This window comes from Liolophura sinensis, chromosome 12 (genome assembly GCF_032854445.1).
Source record: "Liolophura sinensis isolate JHLJ2023 chromosome 12, CUHK_Ljap_v2, whole genome shotgun sequence".
Lineage (NCBI taxonomy): Eukaryota > Metazoa > Mollusca > Polyplacophora > Chitonida > Chitonidae > Liolophura > Liolophura sinensis.
The window spans coordinates 24751138-24772929 of NC_088306.1; the positions used below are offsets into that span (position 1 = coordinate 24751138).

A 21792-nucleotide genomic window follows, 5' to 3' on the forward strand; every position below is an offset into this window, starting at 1 on the left:
CGGAAATAAATCACTGCTTGAAACGTTGGTTTATTTGTATATCAAGCTGTGTGTCTCGCAAATCTATAATCGTGCAATAAAATAAATTTCCAAGAAAAGGCAGTTGTGTTTCTTTTACGAAGAATATCTCCTATTGATCAATTACCGTATACTAAGTAATCGAGCATAAGCACAGCTCTGTTTTCCGGAAGTTCGACATCTTCCACATAAGGTTTTTATATTGCACTCCTCGCTAAAGAAACCCACAATATATCGGCACGATACTTTTTATTTATAATTAAGGGGATTTGTCAGAAAAGATGCAAATGAATATTTCCCCAAGGACTGGCCAGAATGCACTGCTGTATGGAAGGATCCTTGATATCAAGCTGGACTGTTTGAGGCAATGTACACTTGTAGAGAGGAAAGACGACATTTAGCAAAGAGACCTCTACATAGGGGCCCATGAATTAGTTATTTAATGCACAAAAATGGTCCAATGAATTAGTCATTGTGGGACGGGATATGAAAATTTGGACATACACAACGACAATTCACCACAAATGATTTCATATTCCTAAGATTTACTGGCCTTTGTCATATCTGCATCCTGAATAATTGCCCTCTTTTTACTCATAAATTATCAATAATGAGCGTATATAGATAATATACGTGTCCGTCTCTGAACGCCATAAATGAAAATTTCATGGAAACCGTTGTAGAAATACTCGCCATTGTGCGTCTTCAGGGTTTTGGTCACAGGTGTACCAGGGATAGAGTAACCAAGATGCATGCAGCATTTCCGTACACCAGTTTAGTTACAAACTATAAGAAGCCATAAGGTTCAACTAAAATGTTCGGCTGTCATCACATATAACACAGAACCGCATTGAAACAATGCAAAGTCTTGGTGATGCTCAGTCCACTAGCAGTATCCTGATTTATACAGGAATAAGATAAAAGCCCAATTGCCACTTCAAGAAGTAACATGGACATCTGGAAAACGCAGGGAAATTTGAAATTCTTTTAAAGATTGGTATTTGTGATATATCCAGTTGTTTACAGAATACAACTCTTCATTTATTGCTTTGTTTGTTTGTAGATAAACGGCCCTGTTTCGGTCATACTCCCGTGTTATGTATTCATCACATAGCACACTATGGAAGACGGATGCGGTCAATCCTTTCTATTGTCGCATGTTATAATAACCCGCGGTTCAAGAACTCGAGAACGCCACAATAGATAAAAAAGCGCTAGATTATTGCGCGATTTGTCAATAATCGCGCGAGAATAACAAAACATTCGCGCGGTTTTTGCTAATCTCGACTTGCGTGTTCTCAACCCGCGGGTTTTATGAAGGGGCATGTTAGTCCAGAACTCAAGATTAGTAAAACCGCAGGATATCATTGCTAATCTTGCTTGGTTATTGACAAACGGCGCGAGAATAACAAAAAAAGAAAGAAAAAACGCGGTTGTTGCTAATATCGCCTCTCGTGTTCTCAATCTTCGGGTTGTATGACGAAACATGACAGTCGAGAACTCGAGAACGCGAGATTTGCAAAACCGCACGATATTAGTTATTGATGAAACCGCGCGAGCATAACAAAAAAACTCGTGCGGTTTTTTTCCAATGTCGACTCTCGTGTTCTCGACTCGCGGGTTGTATGAGGGACACGTAAGTCCAGAACTCGAGATTAGTCAAACCGCGCGATGTTATTGCTAATCTCGCGCGGTTATAGACAAACCACGCGAGAATAACAAAAAAGTAGAACCGGACATAAATTTGTTATGGAACCGTGTTTTGCCACTTGCAAGAGTCGAGAACTCCCTGAAAACTTACGGTCGTTGTCGCCTTTTATTCTCAAGTTCTCGAGCCGTGGGTTGTTAAAACACGCGACAAAGCAAGTGGCCTCATCCATCTTCCATAGCACACAGAGACAGTCACAGGCGTTGAGTCAAGTTAACATACATTGGTATTTACCGTTATTGATTTACTTGGTGCCGTTCATCAAGTCCATTTCCTCTAAGCGTAGAAGGCCTGTCACGAATGGTGTTATTTTAGTTGCAGACAAGTCTGCTGGTTTGATCGCCGCGAAAGTTGTGCTCTCTGTAATGAAACAGGTCACTTGAGTAGATGCTCAAACAGAACAGCTTGTTAAGACAACTGGAAACGGGAGTAGGAACTGCATCTGGCCGAGAAGATCTGGAATTAACGTACGCCTTGGTGAAATTGTGCAGGAAATAATGGTGTCGGCTAATGGAATTTTGACAAAAGGGGGTTTCTCTCTTTTAATGGGATGCGATATTTCTACAGAATCGAACTTTTGGTCCTACCACTACGGTATCTGTCAATACACCGTCTTACCGATTTCATGCTTCTGATAACGAGAAGAAGTTAGCTCACTCGCGATGGTATTCGCTTCACTATAAGGCAGGACGGAAGTTGCTTTTGATAAAACTTTGCTGTAGGTGATAGGGTCGAATCCTTCTCACGCTGTTTCGACTGCGGCTTTAAGTCAGGGAATAATTGACGAAGGATTCTTGTTTATTTTAAGCATTACCCATTCCTCCATTCATAATTTTTTATGTGTTAAAGTGAAAAACTATTGAACATCGTATTGAGTTATTTATTTATTTGATTAGTGTTTAACGCTGTACTCAAGAATATTTTATTTATACGCCGGCGACCAGCATTATGGTAGGAGGAAACCGGACAGAGCCCGGGGGAAACCCACGACCATCCGCATGTTACTGGCAGACCTTCCCATGAAGGCATCGTATTGGGTAAGTCACTGTAAAAATCGAAATCTACCTAATTTTAAATTCAGAATAAAATACGTCAATGTTCTGCAAGAACAAGTACATAACAGAGTGAGTATACATTCATCGATGTAATATGTCTGATGTAAATTTGTGTATAGTTCAAGTCATGGTCTGCAAAACAGAAAACATGTCGTCAACTATAGAATACCTCAGTGACATCTCATAGATTCTGATTTAGAATTTTGGCGATGAGAAAATCTGATTGAACATCACGTTTCCTTACATATGTGTACAGACACGAATTCCCAAACGTATCGTTGATCTTAACCAAAGTAACGTCATAACATAACCTTACTCTTTGACCATGCCCAGTAAAATGCCTGGCGAATTTTTTTACAAAATAAAGATTTCTAACCGACCGGAGTCATCTGATGGAAAGCAAAAGAATGCACACTGGAGTGTCTGGTCGGCTGGGAAGGCCATTGCGCTTCTTGCATTGATTCTATCGAATTCAGCGTCCTTAACAACAATGTCGATGTGTACTGAACATAGCTACGTGAACGGTAAGACATTGCCTTACCTCTGCCTCCGATATGTTTTCAGTCTCCGACCAATTACTGATAGGCCACGCCAAAATGTAGATACCAGTGATGCCAAGGCAATATCCTTTTACTAAAGCAATGAAGTCTTCGTACAATGTACTGTCAACGCAAACTAGCAGAGAGTAAATCAAGGAACGTAACATGCCCAATGCATTATTGCATTGTTGTGTCTCCAGTACTCTTTATCGTGCAGCTAGTTTATCGTTCTAATGAATATTCCTCATATGATCACTGTGTTAGAGGAGACATCTTCTAATGCAAGAGGTTTCCCTGTTATCACTAAATCGGACATGTACGGCATCGTTCCCTCCGATACCCTGTCAGTTAAAGACTGTCGATCGCAGTCGGCTTTGCTTACGTGATACAAAGATTTATAACTGGAAGAAGTTACACACACTAAATGTAGAAAAACTATTGCTACTGTGCACACAATACGGGGGTCTGTTTACAGCTTTAAGCTCTTTAGGCATTAGGCTTGCAGACGTATCTCATTTAATTGCACGAAAATCAAACAGCCTGTCAACTTTTTTGTCCTGAAATAAATAATCATGCTTTTGCGATAAAACCTTGCGTGTTTTGATTTTATCATTTATTCACAAGACAATTACTTCTGCAGTCCGGTATTCTTTAGCGTACAATACACATGATAGAACGCTGAAGGCTAAGCACGCAGCTCTCTAAAGAATACTGTGGTAAGAAGCGTTTGGCGATCTCTATAAATATTCTATTTCTTTTTGAAGAAAGCCTCTTACCATGATTGCTAACAATTTTCCCTTCATCTCAAGCGGACAAAATCGGTACATTTCGGAAATAAATCATTGTATAGAACGTTGATTTATTTGTATACCAATCTGTGTGACTAGTAAATCTATAATCATGCAACAAAGCAAATTTCCAAAGAAGCAGATGTATTTCTTTTACGAAGTATATCTCCTATTGATCAATTACCGTATACTAAGTAATCGAGCATAAGCACAGCTCTGTTTTCAGGAAGTTCGACATCTTCTACATAAGGTTTTTATATTGTACTCCTCGCTAAAGGAACCCACAACATATTGGTACGATACTTTTTGTTTATAATTAAGGAGTTTTGTCAGAAAAGATGCAAATGAATATTTCCCCAAGGACCGGCCAGAATGCACTGCTGTATGGAAGGATCCTTGATATCAAGCTGGACTGACATATCGTCTGTACAAGTGTAGGAGAAGGAGAAAACACAACAAAGAGACTCCTATATACGCATACATAAAATAATTATTAAATGCACAAAAATGGTCTATTGAAATTGTGGGACGGGATATGAAAATCTGGACACACAACGACAACCCACCTCGAATGATTTGATATTTCTAAGATTTACCGGCCTTTGCCTTATCTGCAGCGTCAATAATGGCCCTCTTTATATCAGGCTATATTTTATCAACAATGGACGTATGTAGATAATACACGCATCCATCTCTGAATGCCGTAAGTGAAGATTTCATGGAAAGCAATGTACAAAATAATGGCATTATGCGTCTTCATGGGTTAATGAGATATTGTTGGTCTCCATCTTGATCACAGGTGTACATGGGCGGCGGAACCGCCCCGACTACTCCGACCACCTCGACCATGGTCGGGGCAATAATTTCCTACAAAAAAGAAAAAAATGAAAAAGAAACAGAAGTAGAATAAGAGTGAAGACAAATTATCCAACACCTATATATAGAGAGAGATTGTGTTTTCTTTACTCCAAACGCGTATCAAGTCAATAACTTCCACCGCATATTTATGGCTATGACGTTGTGGTAGGCCTGCTATATTTGAAGCTTGGCGTACAGGCTGCTGCCCATGAAACCATCTATATAACAGTAATGTGGTATATTGAAAAGACAGAACGAGTTGGAGAACCGGACTTGTAAGGGCTGGTATTCGTCCGTCAGAGACTGGCTCTTTTTTGACACAGGTTTGCATTGAGCGGACGCATGGGTGTCACACAATTAGTGGAAATTGCGATCGATTTAGGCTATCAATACTTTCCATAGATCGATTGCCTATAGCCTGAGAGTTCAACGAACTGATTGATTGCAGTTTTGATATCAGTGTTGTTTGTATAATCCTATTGGACATGCAAGACCATGAGGTCATTTAACCTAGGCAGTGTCATGGTGGACCGCAGGTATGTTTTTAGTCTACGGAGAGTAGAGAAAGACCTTTCGCTTGTTGCATTTGTGGCTGGCATAACAAGAATCTGATGTGTAGAGTGCTGCCACGGCTTCTAGTTACAGACTGTACTCTTTATTGTTTCAGGCATACAGAAGCAGATCCTGAAGATTTTAAATATTGTCGGAACCCCGGCTGATCAAACCTGTCTTGAATTGCATTAATGATACGATCAAGGGGAACAACGTACTGTTGCCTCTCGCGGTGTCAGATGGAAATGCCCTGTCCCTACGCCAACTTCGTATCGGGATCTTCTACGTCAAGTGATTTTGCGTTTTGGAGAATCTTCTCGTAAAACAGGTCAAAATCTCGGTATTGCCTTATTTGCTGAAAGGTTTAAACCGCCAAAGAAGCAATTCTCCACCTACTGCTGCTGATAGATTTGGACTTTGTAATGTTTTGCTAAGATTATCGGAGTGCTTAAGAATGAGGTGTAAGAGTGATATTCCCCAGAATAAAAAAAAAGATCAAATTTTCTCATTTGTGATTGTACTCCAATTATCCTAACTTTCACTTCCGTGTCTGTTGCGCATTGTAATGCCTCTTCCCACAGATTAAATAAAACCTCATAGCTATCAAGAATGCTCCTCAGTGAATTTTGACGAACAGTCCAGCGAGTAGGACAAAGTACTCAAACTCCAGGTGTATCGGGTTGAATATTCGTTTTCAGGTTATCAAACAATGCTTCACACCTGGGTGAATATTTGATCAATTTACAAATTTCGTGCGTAACTTCTAAAGCATGCTGGCTCCCTCTCCGGCCGTAAGTGGGAAGGTCTGTCAGCAACCTTCGGATGGTCGTTGGTTTCCCCCGGGCTGGTCCCGGTTTTACCTCTTTGATGGCGTCGTTGCACGCAAGATTTAATGAGCCGACATAGCAGTATGTGAACAACTCTTTCGGTTCCAACTCCTGTAACCTGATAGCCACGCCGGATTTTCTCCCACTCATATTGCTCGCGCCATCATAACATCGCCATCTGAATTTTTCTACTGATATATTCATTCTACTAGGAACGCCCAGAATTACTTTTACCAAAGTTTCAGTAGTGATGAAATATACTTTGTAAACCCCAAGGAAATTTTCGTGGAGAATAAAATCCTCTCTTACCCACCTAAAAACTAGTACGACCTGTTCATGATTGGAAACGTCAGCTAACTCATCTACCGTTATACAGTAAAACTCGGAGCGATGGATAGACTTCAGCATTTCATTTATGACCTGTCTTGAAAGGACACGAATTACTTCATTCTGAATGTCATGGGATAAATATTTTTTTGATTTCTTTTTTAACCACTGTAGAAGAGACGGGTCGTGGCTTTCACGCAAAATGAGAAGCTGCCTGAAGTTCCCATCGTCTTCATCTGCTTCCACCTTGTCGACATAAGTGACGTATATTTTCAAATATTTTATATATAATGCGTCTATTTTCCGCCTTTTCTTCAGCATGCGCTTGACTTGGGGATTCGCCAATATCTGCAGTAGTTGTTGGTAAGGTAATGAGACCTTTAACGGCTCCTTTATAACACTTGGTAGCTGCGTTGCTAGCTTAGTTCTGTAAATACGCCCAGCGCTTCTTTCCAGTTGCTGAAACTTTTAGATATGAAAGTGGGCTCAGCCCTACTGCTGGAGGGTAACCTTGACGAAAAAGTTGCGTTTTGGCATACAAAACAGAAAGCTAAGTCGATATTTTCTTGATAGTGCAAATAGGTGTATCTATCAAACCATTCCTTTTGAAACTTTCGTTTAACGATAGTTTTTTTTTCTCACGCAACGGAAAATCAAACGACCTGGGTTGATTGGGAGCAGGTGACACACGTGTCGTGCGAGTACGCTCTGGGGTTATTTGGGACCCAGATGTCAAAGGCGCGTTGTCACCGCATTGACGGCCCATAGGTTCAGTATCATTAAAGTGAGTAAATTATCTGCAAAAGTATACTCTTTGGGACTTTAAATATAGATGACGGCATCATTTACCGATATGTGTAATCGTTTTAGCCCCCAATATCGAAAATTTATTTGGCACTAGGTGAAAAAATATGGTAAGCGTACCCCAGTAATGTACATTACCGAAAGATGGATTACTCGAGGTCCAATTTTCGCTACCTAGTGACAGTTTGACGCCCACTTTGTCACCGCAACAATTGCATTTTTCTGCGCCATTGCGCACCTATATGTACATCAATAATAAGAATTCAGCACTTCATATATCTTTATGTAGTTCCTAATTTTAGACGCCAGAAATCGCTTTCAACGTCTTTGCGGCCGTCTAGCGGTCCCCAGCTTCCGGGGCCTAGATGGCAACTGGTCGCTCGCATATTCGGCTGAGATGGTCGGGGCAATTTCATTTTGCTTCCCCCGCCCCTGGTGTATCAAGGATAAAGTAGCCAATATGAATGCAGCATTTGCGTACATCAGCTACGGTTCATTATTGTAGCTAAATATGCACCTATTTCGAAGATGACGAACGCAACACTCGGACAAAGGAGTGTGTAGTTTACGACAAATCATCATCTAATTCTAAAGCATCCCACGACATCCTATGGATCGGAAGTCATTATTAAGTGTTGCCTTTTGCATAATTATATTGTATATCTCGTTTATTCTCGTTTGTTATATTATATATGCATCCCGTGAGTGTGTAAAACATTAACGAGGGGGACATTTTCCCATTACTGTCAATATGATTTCACAACATTACAATAGAGGTCCATAAGATAAACACAGAAAGCCCTCAGTGTTACAATAGATTCTCCGGCTGTGATCCTGCTTATATAGATATTGTACATAAACGGAAAACTGTACATACACGGAAGATAGTACATGCGTGTCAGAATGTACAAGCACGAAAAACTGTACACGGAAGATCGCACATACGCGGATAATCGCACATACGCGGATAATCGTACATACACGAAAGATCATACATACACGGAAGATGGTACATGCACGGAAGATATTATACACGCTGATGATCGTACATAAGGAAGATCGTACATACACGGAAGATTGTACATACACAGAAGATCGTACGTAGACGGAAGAGCGTACATCTACATAAGACCGTACATACACGTAACATCGTAAACACACACAGAAGATCGTACATACACGGAAGATCGTACATAAACGGAAGACCGTTCATACACGTAACATCGTACAAACACGGAAGATCGTACATACACGAAAGATCGTACATACACGGAAGACAGTACATACTTAGAAGACAGTAATACTTAGAAGACAGTACATACACGGAAGACAGTACATACACGGAAGACAGTACATACTTAGAAGACAGTACATACAAGGAAGATATTACACACGCGGATGATCATACATACACAGAAGATCGTACATTCACGGAAGACCGTACCTACACGGAAGATCGTACATACACGGAAGACAGTACATGCACGATAGATATTACACACGCGGATGATCGTACATAAGGAAGATCGTACATTCACGGAAGATTGTACATACACAGAAGACAGTACATACACGGAAGACAGTACATACACGGAAGACAGTACATACACGGAAGACAGTACATACTTAGAAGACAGTAATACTTAGAAGACAGTACATACAAGGAAGATATTACACACGCGGATGATCAAACATACACGGTAGATCGTACATTCACGGAAGACCGTACCTCCACGGAAGATCGTATATACACGGAAGACAGTACATGCACGATAGATATTACACACGCGGATGATCGTACATACATGCATATGGAAAACTGTACATACACGGAAGATCGTTGGCCTATATACGCGGAAGATTGTTGGCCTATATACACGGAAGATTGTTGGCCTATATACACGGATGATCGTTGGCCTATATACACGGAAGATCATACATTCACGGAAGATCATGCATACACGGAAGTTTGTATGATAAGCCAAGGACGTGTAACTTGTGTTATGGATTCGATTGTGAATGCAATGCACGATGCAGATTGCTAAAAGCAAGCAGTTTTGTAATGAAAAGAGTGGCAGGAACTACCCAGAAACCTTTATAAATATTCTATTTCATTTTGAGTGATAGCCTGAATGCTAACAATTTTGTCATCAACTTAAACCAAATAATACACCAAAAAAAACCCACTAAGTAGTGCATTTTGGAAACGTAGGGGCTCCGATTAAGTTGTCTATCTAATATGCATTGCTTTACAGTCTATAGTCTTTTTCTCTTAGAGTTGCCTACTTTAAGCTACCTGTAAAATCAGTCATACTCGCTACCAAAATTGCCTTTAGTCAGTGACATGTAACAATATAAGCTCTACACATTGTTGTGTTTGAAGTTCACTTTATTGCCCGGTAAATGAAGTTAGAGCACTTTTTCTAATTCATAATGTTAACGTTCATAAGCCCGTTTCGACGACAAGAACCCATTGCCTTGAGTGACGTCATAATTATTGAAAAACCAGTAGCATGTTGGATATTGGGCGGAGTTCAACATGTTTTGCCGAAGGGCGACACCAGTTTCCTAAATTCCTATCGATTATACTCTAAACCATGTTTCTGCCTCTGCCATGTTTGAAATTGTTTACACGTTTTAGTATAATATAACCTATATAATATAGTTATATTATACCTACAATATAGTTTTATCTGTTGTAGTATATCTTCTGACGGTAGTATGGTTTTAAAGCTAGGTGCCATTAAATTTTGTGATAAAAAACAATGTAGTCTATTCGCCGAGAGTGTTGTGTAGGATGTGTTACTGCGTACAGTTTGTTCTTATCACATGCTGGTGTAACTATTGTAAAGGAAATGACTCTCGAGCCCATTCCTCAGCATACCACCTGTTTTTTTTATAATTATAACGTCATCCAAGGCAATGAATTCTTGGTGTCGTATCTAAGCTTATGAAGTTTAACATTTTGAATTTTAAAAAGTTTTCTAATTTGATTCTCTTTACAAGAATATGAGCTTCCAGCATATCCATGTGTAGAGCTTGTGTTGTTACGTGTCACTGACTAAAGCTAATTTTAGTAGCGAGTATGACCGAATTCACAGGCCGCTGAATATAGGCGACTCTCTAAAGCAATTAGACTGTAGTTACACGCACCATCTTTTTTGTTATTACAGCTGTATGAGAAAGTACAAGAATACACTCCAAAAAAATAAATCTGTTATTGTTAACAGAAAGTCTGTTCTCTGAGTGATGTTAAAACATATTCTGCTATTATAGCCTAATACCGTGTCAATTTCAACATAATTTCCTGTTAGTTTAATAAAATCTTTATATACTTTCTAGCATCACTTAGACAACAGACTCTCTGTTAACATTAACTGATTAATTTTCTGAGTGTATGTTTGTTTTATGGGAAGTAAATTCCAAGACGTCCTGATATGTTTGCTTAGAAAGAATCAAAAATTGACACTGTTTACATAATTATAATATAATTATAGACGAATGTTAATTTCACATGTTTCTTATTTCACAGTGTAGTACATATTTATGAGGTTATTAATAGAAAAATCTGTCTCATGTGTTATTGGACACATTCTGCAGATGTGCTGTCATGCACTGTGTTAAAGAACGGGATGAAGAATGACAAAAATAGTATAATCATGACCTAAGTAAGTTTCTGTGCTACGGTTCTTTTACCTCACAGGTGTAACCGCCATTGAATTACTAAAACAGTCAGATGTGAGAAATATACGTGAAGCTCATGGAAGAATATTGATCCTTTTACATCCATTGTCTTTTTTAGATGTGGAAAACGACCCATATTGTGTAAAGAATATGTTCTCAAAACTATATCAATATCAAACGTAGGCCAGTCATCCAGTAATATACATGTAGTACAGGGCAGTACTGAGAATTAAGCCAAAGCAGTGACGACAGGGTGCTAGTTGTTATAATGTCAACCGTTATAAATTGAAGTCCTGCCATTCGTCACTTTACATCAGTTTCATTGGTTAAATCGGTTTTATTCTAACGGTTCATTTCTATGCTTATAAAAATGCAACGTACACCATGGCTTGATCCGAATAAGGTAAAGAAAAATGGCAAACAAACAAAGGAACAAGGTCTTGTTGATGCTTAGTCCACCTGTAGCATCACGGTTTATACAGGAATAAAACAACTCCGTCTTTAAAGGGAAGAATTATTGTCAACTTCCCCCATCAAGAAATATTGTGAACATCGGAAAACTGCCCGGAAATTTGACATTTTTTCAAGGATGGGCGTTGAATTTGGTAACCGAATCTAGTTGTTTACAGAATACATCGGGTTTTAAACTTCCTAAGATCCGCTGATCTGTTCCTAAATTTATTTGCAGATGGACAGCCCAGTTTCGGTCATTCTCCCGTGTTATGTACACGTCGCACAGCGCACAGAGACAGTCGCAGGCGATGAGCCAAGCCGCCTGGTTGCACGGTAAAGGTTAGACACGCTGGTATTTACCGTTATTTATTTACATATTGACGTTCATCAAATCCATTACCTCTAAGTGTTAAAGGCCTATCATGAAACGGGTCACTTGGGTAGACGCTCAAACAGAACAGCTTGTTAACACAATTGGAAACAGGGGTAGGTATAGGGGAAGATCTTGATCAAGAACATATGATATCTGTCTGTATCCTGTATATCCACAACCCTTACAGATTTCATTGTACTGACGGGTGAGGAAGTCTGCTGGTATTGTCTTTACGTGGAATAAGCTCGCTGGCTTTAATGCGATGAACTCCCTGGCTAATAAGATGACATGGTCGAATTCTCCTGTTGATGTTTCTGGTGCGGTCTTATATAGGGAGACATTTTAAAGTACTACTATTCTAATGTAAATTAACCTGCTGGAATTCCAAATTCAGAGTCACACATGTGCATGCATATCAACAGCATTGATAGACAAATTTATATTTACTGGCATAGTGTGTTTTACGCAAACCTCTATACTTGTGTTTAGCTAAAGCCTGGGAGGTAGTGAACAGAAAAGATGCTGTCAACCAGCTATCAGCTGTAAAATACACCACTGGTGTCTGATGCCTGATGCTGTGGTCAGCTATGTGTACGCAGAAAGTACTTTCCAAAAAACGAATTGGACGCTTAATGTCATCAACGTACGAACCCAGTTTTAGTGATATCATAACTGTACATTACACTTTATCAAATACATGTTTAAAAAGGTGGATCTCCAGCACAAACATTGGAAATAGCTCTGAAAAGCTAGATGTTTCCCAAGTCGGTCTTCGGCTGGTGTTTTCCTAAAGTAAACCAACAGCATGCAATTACCTCTCGGTGGAAATTATACTGGGTGTAATGTTATCAAATATAAAATGAGCGTACAGTTCTGTCTGTACACGCTTAGGTAACGCCTCAGTCAGTTTACGTCCAACCAGTTCTCGATTATCCCCATAGCCTTACGAATGAGGCCTTACGAATGAGGCCTTACGAATGCATCTTCATAATCATGGAAGGAACACCCATATATGTATTTATGTTTTTATCTTTGAGAAAGTATTTGGATTTGCACATCGAAAGGAACAGAACCTGGGGATGGTCGTGGGTTTCTCCGTTCACATTCTGTGCATATTTAGCAACGCAAATATCCGACCTATACCATTGCACGCAGACCTATGGTGCATGTGTTTTTGAAGCTAGATAACGGTCATTAGAGACATTTAGTTAATGTAGCTTCTAACTTTTAACTTCAAACTACAATTAGTTTTCCTATTCTAGTTTGAAGTTACAGGTTAAACGTGTAACTTCTTACTAAAAGTCTCTTTATTTCTAATCAATGTTCTTTGAATTCCCCAGAATCAACAATTACTGACGTTGAAACGCCAGACATCTGTGATATAAGAACAGTAAGCCTGTAGCTATAGTATCGTGATAGCTCGGACGATAGACAATGCGAACACAAATTATAAATCCAGGGACATAACCTGTCAGATTTACTCTTGCATTACTTTGTCTCCTGTAATCTTCACGAGGGAAATACTCCATCCTGGCAATGAGAGATCTTGGTTACCGTACTAGAGCAGCAGAATGATCTACGAGCCTCTCACCATTGTGATCGCTGTGAGATCATGCTGGCTTCCTCCTGGTCGTACATGCGAAGGTGTGGTAGCGACCTGCTGATGTCTTCTGCCAAGCTCTGTTCGGTTACCTCCCACCATAATGCTGCGGGTCATCGTATGCGTAAAATATTCTTGAGTAAGGCGTTAAATCCAGTCAAGTAATAGTCACTACAATACAATGCATCATTTCTTTATTCAACATCAGTGTGTTAAACAGTTCTCGTTAAACAAAAGACAGAAGATTCGAAGATATTCGAAGATAGTTCGTATTAACGTATGAATAAGATTCACAGCCAGTGCTTGATTTAATGATTTATGGTGTGAGGTTTCACAAAGACGTCGCATAGTCAGCCTGACAAATCTTTCCATGTATACGATCGGAGAGGAAGCCAACATGAGCCCGACCCGACTACATTGTTGAAAGGCGCCTGGGTCATTTTGCTGCGCTATAGTGTACAAAATGTATATAATCAATAATGTTGTATCAAATTAAAGATGGACTTTGCAGTTGTGATTGTGATTTAACTGTCTCCTGACAAACTAGCAACATGATTGTAAACTGTTGGTCGGTAATGATGTTATTCGAATTTTGTTTTAATAATCAACATTATCTCTACGTGCGCGCAAAAGCACGATGCTGTTGAAGTTATACTTCACGGACCACACCGAAAAACCTGAATTCCAACACGAGGAAAAATGCCAGTCATTATCTTTCTCCATCAGTTGTTTTGAACTAGGCTCAGATGAAATCTGATTCAGTGTGCTTATTAGTGTGGACAGGCGGGATGGAAATCCAGAAATAAGACACCCCCTTTACGTGCACAGTAGTTAATTATTTATCAAATGAGCAAATATCTCCGGGTGAAAATGACATTGTGGGGACCGGAAGTGGAGAGTTGGAAATAACACGACAATCCATCACAAATAATTTGATATTTTTAAGATTTATTGGGCGCTGTCTTATCGGTAGACATATTAATGACGTCTTTATCTGAGGGTCAGTTTGATCAGTAATGCAAGTACACGTATAGAGACGGCTGGAGAACAGTGCAGCCTGTGGGATTCTTCATCTATATCTGTTCACCATTGTCTATGTCCATGTACATATATGGCTGTTTTATATTGTATTGCTGATGTCTTCGTGCATTGGAGTCCCAGACATGTAAAAAACATTAAGAGGTCGAGACATGGAGAGACTGGCACATCTGTGTGTCTGTATATGATCTTTCTTCATTGAATGATTAATTGTTTCATTCATATTTTTGTCATCTTATTTAGTTTTAATCTCAGGCTGCACTCGAGACTGAACGAAACGCGAACATACCAGACATGGATACTCACGTCAGCATGCTGACATTAGATCGATAAGGGGTCAGTTCCACGAACGCATCTGTGGCTTAAATTAATATTTAAAACATTAAAAACATTAATGATTTCCTTTCACAGAATACCTGCCTCGTTTGTGCACCGTTCAAAGTCGATAATAAAGTATACGTTCTAGAGTGTGTATTAATGACTTTCGTTACACGTTAAGTAGTCAACGTGTCTTTGGCATGAAGTCTCGAAGAAGGCCTTAATGTAAGGTATATGATTTTTTATTTAAAACAAAGCTGGTAGTACAGCTCTCGTCGTTCTATTATACAATGTGCACAAATGTCCAGACAATTTAGAACCTTGTTTCCAGCAATCCTTCTCAAAGTGTTACAGAAGTACCCAAATTGTTCAGCGGAGAGCCGAAAGCAGAGGAATAAAACATGACTCTGGCATTTGCCATTCTGTTTTCATGGTATTTATTTATTCATTCAGACGTCCTGACCGAGCTGTTGTGCGGAGGTAGGTGGTCGACCAATCATCGAGACAGCAGCGCCTAATGCACGCCGGCCCGACGCCATTCTTCACAGTTCGTCAGTAAAACACTGGACTCGCCTTCAGTCTTACGTTACTGTTCCTCTGTCTTTGTTTGTCTTGACAATACAAGAAATTCTGTCAGTCGAGACCAGTCACAAAGGATTAACCTAGGTCAAAGGCACCAATGTTATGGCCGTTTTATAATGACTAATTTTTTGATTGATACAGGAAATGGCGACAAAAGTACCAGTACAGCTTTCCTTGCTGTCTTCTTCGTTTATTAACTTATAATTTCAGAACTACGTATACACGCCTTCCAGTGTATGTTTGACTTGTCTTTTGTGCAAGTGTTTAAGTTATACACACATATTCTTTTTCCATCTTTAGCTCATACAGATTTTATTCACTTTTTAGCACAGAAGTGAACTTGTACAGCTTCTGTTCAAGAGAATACAAATTTAAAGTCATCCTTACAGACATTTGTAAAGCTTTCTATAGAAATAAACTAATCAGCATGAAGACTTCCTAAACTTGTATTTGTGGTTAACTCGCAATATAAATAATCTGTCTTACAGCAGGAAAACTTCAATGGGAAATAAACCACATTAGTTTTTTGCGTGTTTAAAATTGAGATCCTCAAAAGTATAAAGGCACGTTTGCAGTCGTTTCCTGCTACGTTTCTTACGCCGATGTTAGTACGTATGCATCTCTAAAACCCCTAGTTAAGGTTTGCTGAAAACCGTTGTAAAACATTGATGTGGCACCGGTTACGCGTGATCATTTGCAAACTATCATATTGCCGTCTCAGCTTTCGTTTTACTCTCTGTGCTGTAGTCTTTCCCTATTGCCTACCTGTTGACACTGCCTTATCGTTCAGTAGGAACGTTGCAGTACATTCAAGAGGTAAATTGATTTTTGAAAACAGACATTGACAAGAACTTCAAAAGGAAGTCAATCAATTAACACCAACGTCTTTCGGTTGAGATAGGTATTATTCGGTTGTATCAGTTTTGAGATATTTGTGTTGTGTTTTTTTTTTTTAAATGAAAATAGCGCAATTACATTTGTACGTTCCGTAAAAAATTACATAAATTCCTATACATTCTTTATTCTGAGTATTTCTATTTTGTTTCTTAATGGTAACATTATTTTTTTTTTAATTAATTGGTGAATAAACCTTAAATTTTAAGTCATGGAGCTAAAAGGAAACTGCCTGGCTGTTTTTGTCATTCCGATTATCCATTATAAATATATTTAGTATTGCCGCATTTTTACACTGAACATTTAGCAGAAAGAAACAATGGCAAATTGATTTTAATGTACACTGTTTTCACAACACAAAAACTTACAGCCTATTTGGAAGTTTTTGTGTTTTCTGATGCTTTACATTGGTTAAAAATTGTTAATAACATTTATTACGAATGCGGTGAGGTGTATCGGAAAAGCAGAACCCGATAGACATAAATAAATAAATACATAAAAAAATACACAACAGTATCAACCGACAAACTATTAAACAAGTATACACGAGTGAGTCAAAAATTAGCGGGAAAACAATTTCTGTTTTCTTTGACAGTTCATATCGGTTCTGTGTAGCTTAATATCTAATACAGACAGACCAGGAGTATATTACAGATAGTATTATTTATTAACGGTTAATGTAGGCGAAACGGAATTCTTTTCTTTCCTCACTTGTCTCTATTCTCATATATATGACTACGTCAAACCTCTATACCCATGAAACTGGTCGTTTACTAAAAGCCATGGTTCGACTGCTTGTGATCTGTATACGTGTATTACTGATGAAAAGACTCCGAGATAACGAAAAGATTTATTAATTCATTAATAATCGAATTATCGTGTTATGTTCAAATTTCCACATCCAGCCGCGCAACGACGCTTTTGATCAGGAGATTTTTGTCAACATATTAAATGATTGATGTACGCGTAGATTAATGTCTAATTTCTAGAAATCCATTCCTATTACCCATGCACACATGTGCACACACTGCACCCACTTCTGTCCTTCCACTGAGTCAGTCTCGACAACGAAGATCTCTCACATTTAATTCTGGCTGTACTGTTCTCCAGCTCATAGTTTTCTGGTATTCTGATATTCTAGTAAAAACGATATTTTAATAATATTTTTGACGGTTGTGGCGCATTTTGTGGGATGGGCTATCAGAAAATATATTTTCGGGAATCTTCCCTCCGTTTGTTTAACGAACACACTAGGCAGAGCAAGGTTGTGGACATTTTCAGTCTTGGTGCGTTTTCACTTCGCGCTGAGCATTGTGGGATAGATCAAGGTCGTTCAAAGTAAAGTCGGGCATATAGTTATAATCACTAGATATGGATACAAGTATATGACGAATATTTATGCAGGTGGTAATTTAATGTAATAAATGGTTCAGTCACAATCACAAATAATCAAATGAACAAACTGATAACATCGGGCAATTTTTATTTCTCTATGGCATACTGTAAAATACCCTCCAAAGTTCACAAAGCTATGCCAATTACTTACCAAATAGTGCAGTGACGTATCGAGGCGTATCAGTAATTTTCTACAAGTCTTGTTTATTGGGTTCTATACTTCAAAGGTAATGTATCAGAATTCGCAGAAATTCGGCCATCTTGAATGTCAATTTTGTGTCCGGTGTTTGTTCGGTACAGTGATATCGGGTAATAAGTTAGATCTCTTTTCAGATTGAGTTCAATCAAATTCAAAGTGAGGTGGTAGAAGATTAAAAATGAATAATGTAAATGTTAAGATGTAACAGATGTTTAAAGTTTTAAATTCAGCAACCAAGTCACTGTATAGTCATTCACATCAACGACATCTGAACCCGAAGGGCAGCTTGAGAGAAGAGACAAATTCCCTGGTGTAGAAAGGTAATACTATTTTTTCATTGCTGTGTTGTCGTTACCAATAACAACCCATTACATTATATATTAAATATCTACATTTGCAAACAGTAAAACTAATCCTACATGAATTTTTATCTTGAACGGCAGAAAAAAAGTTACTGTTTCAGATTTTTAAATTTTTTTTTCATGTGAGCATATACACTGAGTTTTATTGTGTTTTACTTTCAGTTGGTCAGTTTTCAAGCCATGACTCGAATTCCGGTAGTGGTTGCCATATTTGTAGTCAGCGGTACGTTGATAGTTTTACATATTTATCTTTTCATTATTGTTCTTAATTTATCCTCCAGTTTACTGATTCTAACCTACTATGTGGGGCAGATGCTCAGGAAACACACACAACAGTCCACAGCTAGGCCTTTTGGATATGTTAAAGTATTCAAGATCACCAATTTAGGCTGCTCCTGTTTTAGCATGATGTTTATCGTCAACCACATTATTGCCAGACTATTGCCAAACTATTGCCAAAACAGCTGCCAACATATTGTCAAACCATTGGCAAACAATTGTCAAAACAGTTGACAACCTAGTCCCAAACGATTGCCAAAACAGTTGCCAACATATTGCCAAAATATTGCCAAACTATTGCTAAAGCATTTGCCAATCTATTGCCGGATTTGATCTATGTACTGCAATATTTTCCATCCAGAATGCATTGATATCCATCTACTATTTCTCAACGAGCTCGTCTGTTAAAACATATGTATTTCATGTCATATTGTTTGTCAGGAGTATTTCATTTTATTGACCGTGGCCGAGATTTAACTCGATCAAGCCGACAAAAAACCCTGCTTCTCTCCAGTTAAAGAACCTTCTGGTGTAAAAGTGAAAGTGAGCAACAGCTGGTTTCGAACACGCGATTCCTTGAGCTAACATTTTCAGGGTTAATATATGTACATGGGCTAGAATCACGTCATGATAGGGGTTAAATGGTTGTTTGTGGGACCAAAGTCTGCTGTTACAATTTTAGATGCTTGCCCCACCCAGACTGTATTCTCTACAATCTACATAATCTAGTTACATTTCCTGGAAGAAACGTAAATAGGCATCCTCCTTCCTCCCCTCCCAAACCAAACACCGCCATCACCCTCACATCCACTCTACATATCCCATCCCCACCTCTGGCCACAGACCCCCATTAGTTTTCCATAAGCGACAATGTTAACGTTTAGCGCTGTAGCTCAGTCCCAAACATTCCGAGGCCAATAAGCTTTGGTACATACCTGGCCCAGCCTGTGAGAAAGAAGCTGTAAAAATCTTGACATAGGTTGACCGTCAAAATCTGGACCTTTCCATGCCGGCAGCTGGGAGGGGTGCCTAGCAATGCCAAGGGGACGTCACTCGCAGCCTCATCACCACCTGTCTCCTTGTGTCCTCTGGCCCAGAATTTCAAACGTTCATCATTAAAACTCATACCTGCCCAAAGCTTAAACAATTTCCATCATTTTGATACCAAGCATGCACCTGTACACCAAAAACGGCAGGCTGGCAGCAAAAAAAGACTTTACACCCTAAAATACACAGAACTACAATCGTCCCTACTGAAAAACGGAAGTTGTAAAGGGGGTCTGTGTCCCTCTGTCATGCCGACCGTCATCAAATAAGGGAAGACAATCGCAAGTACAGAATGTATACCACGACCCGGAAACCTAGGAACTCCCTTGTGTAATGACAGTTTTCTTATTCTGTTGCAGCGTTACTGCTGGGTACTAATGGACAACCAGAAAGTAAGACACTTATTCTATCGTCTCACATAGAATACACTTCTCACTATACTGTAGTGAGATAAAATCGTGTTCATCGTACAAGTTTTGCTCACACTTTCTACAAGTGCATAGTACTGATATAGACACTAGTAACTATATATTAATTAAAGAAAGTTTTTGTCTTTTCAAACACATTGTAATAAAATTATTTTCAACACAAATAACAGCTAAATGACGAAATAACTAAGTGAGTGCCCTTACGGATGCCCTTATTATTTGCAGATTTTACGTGTAGGTACAACGGGCATATTTACACCATTGGAGAATTCTTTATGTCCACTGACGGATGTAACAGCTGCATATGTACCTCACCCGGAAGTGTGGCGTGCACGCAGAGAGCGTGCATAACTTTACCGCCATTTTAAAGGCGGGCAGTTCATGCGATGTTATACAAACCATGTATAGAACGCGCTGGGAAGCTAATCTATTATATTGTTCATTAATAAGGAAGCAGCTCCTAACATATACCGGTTGTTGTGTAAGAAAACCGTTTTCAAAATCTTGATGTTAGTGTAAATAACGAAGTGTTCAGTAATAATAATTATAATAATCAGAATATCTTTATTTCACACAAAGCAGTCGAAATTTATAAATACCACCATGATAAAAGCCCTGCAAAATCAATAGAATTACAGTGATCTAACAATAATAATATAATTAAGATGTCCAGCATAGAAACAAATGTATACACGTTCATGGTTTTAGGCATTGTTTTGCAGTTATAGACCTTCTTTCGTTCTCTTCTTTCGAGAACAGACAATACTACAGTACGTTTATAAACATGAAATACACAACTATCCTTGAAAAATATCTCAGTTTGCAGTATTACTTAATTGCAGTAAACTGCTATCACTAATATTTGTTGTATATGTAATAGAAATAAAGCAGCAATTTCCTTCAGAGGTTAGAAGCTTTTCCTTTATTTCTTTTTGACTTTATCTGTCTGGTTAAACTTTGAAGAACGTTTTCACTTTTACTATTTTTTACGTTGGACGAATGACTTCCTTGATTTACCATGTTTCCCCCCGTTGGTGCTATAACGTACTAACATAAGCACAATGATATCATTGTCATCATGACGTTTCTCACAGCGGTCTGGCAGCAAAATGCGGAGCGTCTTGGGTTTCCATCGGGCTCTGCCCGATTTTCTTCAACCATAATGCTGGCCGCCGTCGTATAAGTTAAACATCCTTGAGTACGTCGCAAAACACCAAGTAAATAAATAAATAAATAAATAAATCTTGTACTGTTACATGGTAAGGTCAATTTGTTTTTGTGTAACTCTTCTGTCTAGCTCGGTACATTTGTCAGCCAGTCGCTCAAGATGAGCTGGTTTCGCCACAAATCACCAAAAGTTTTTCTTACATAATCCCCTGTGAAAGATGTGGTATGCACAGCGTTAGTTCATTGTATACATAGGCTGCGGAATTTGTGTTTTTATGCATGTACTTGTTCCTGCATCATTTACATTCTTTATAACGTAAATGACTCGTAGGAGCGCTTGATGTAACTCAGCGCTGCAACAACCACGCAATGTTATCGTTGATTTAGATGCTCGGATACGTAAGCTGTAATAACGGCACTGTCATTGTTCTTCGACTTCTTTTGGTTCTTACTATTGTTAAATGAAATAGTTTGTGTATGTTTTATGCTCCTTTATC

General features: G+C 38.8%; 1 long non-coding RNA gene across 1 annotated transcript; it reads left to right on the forward strand.

The window, feature by feature from the left end:
* The first annotated feature begins 19581 nt into the window (after positions 1-19581).
* Positions 19582-21033, forward strand: LOC135479598 (uncharacterized). The gene is made up of 2 exons (XR_010445867.1): positions 19582-20092; positions 20354-21033. It is a non-coding gene; the product is annotated as an uncharacterized LOC135479598 (long non-coding RNA).
* Positions 21034-21792: the final 759 nt, after the last annotated feature.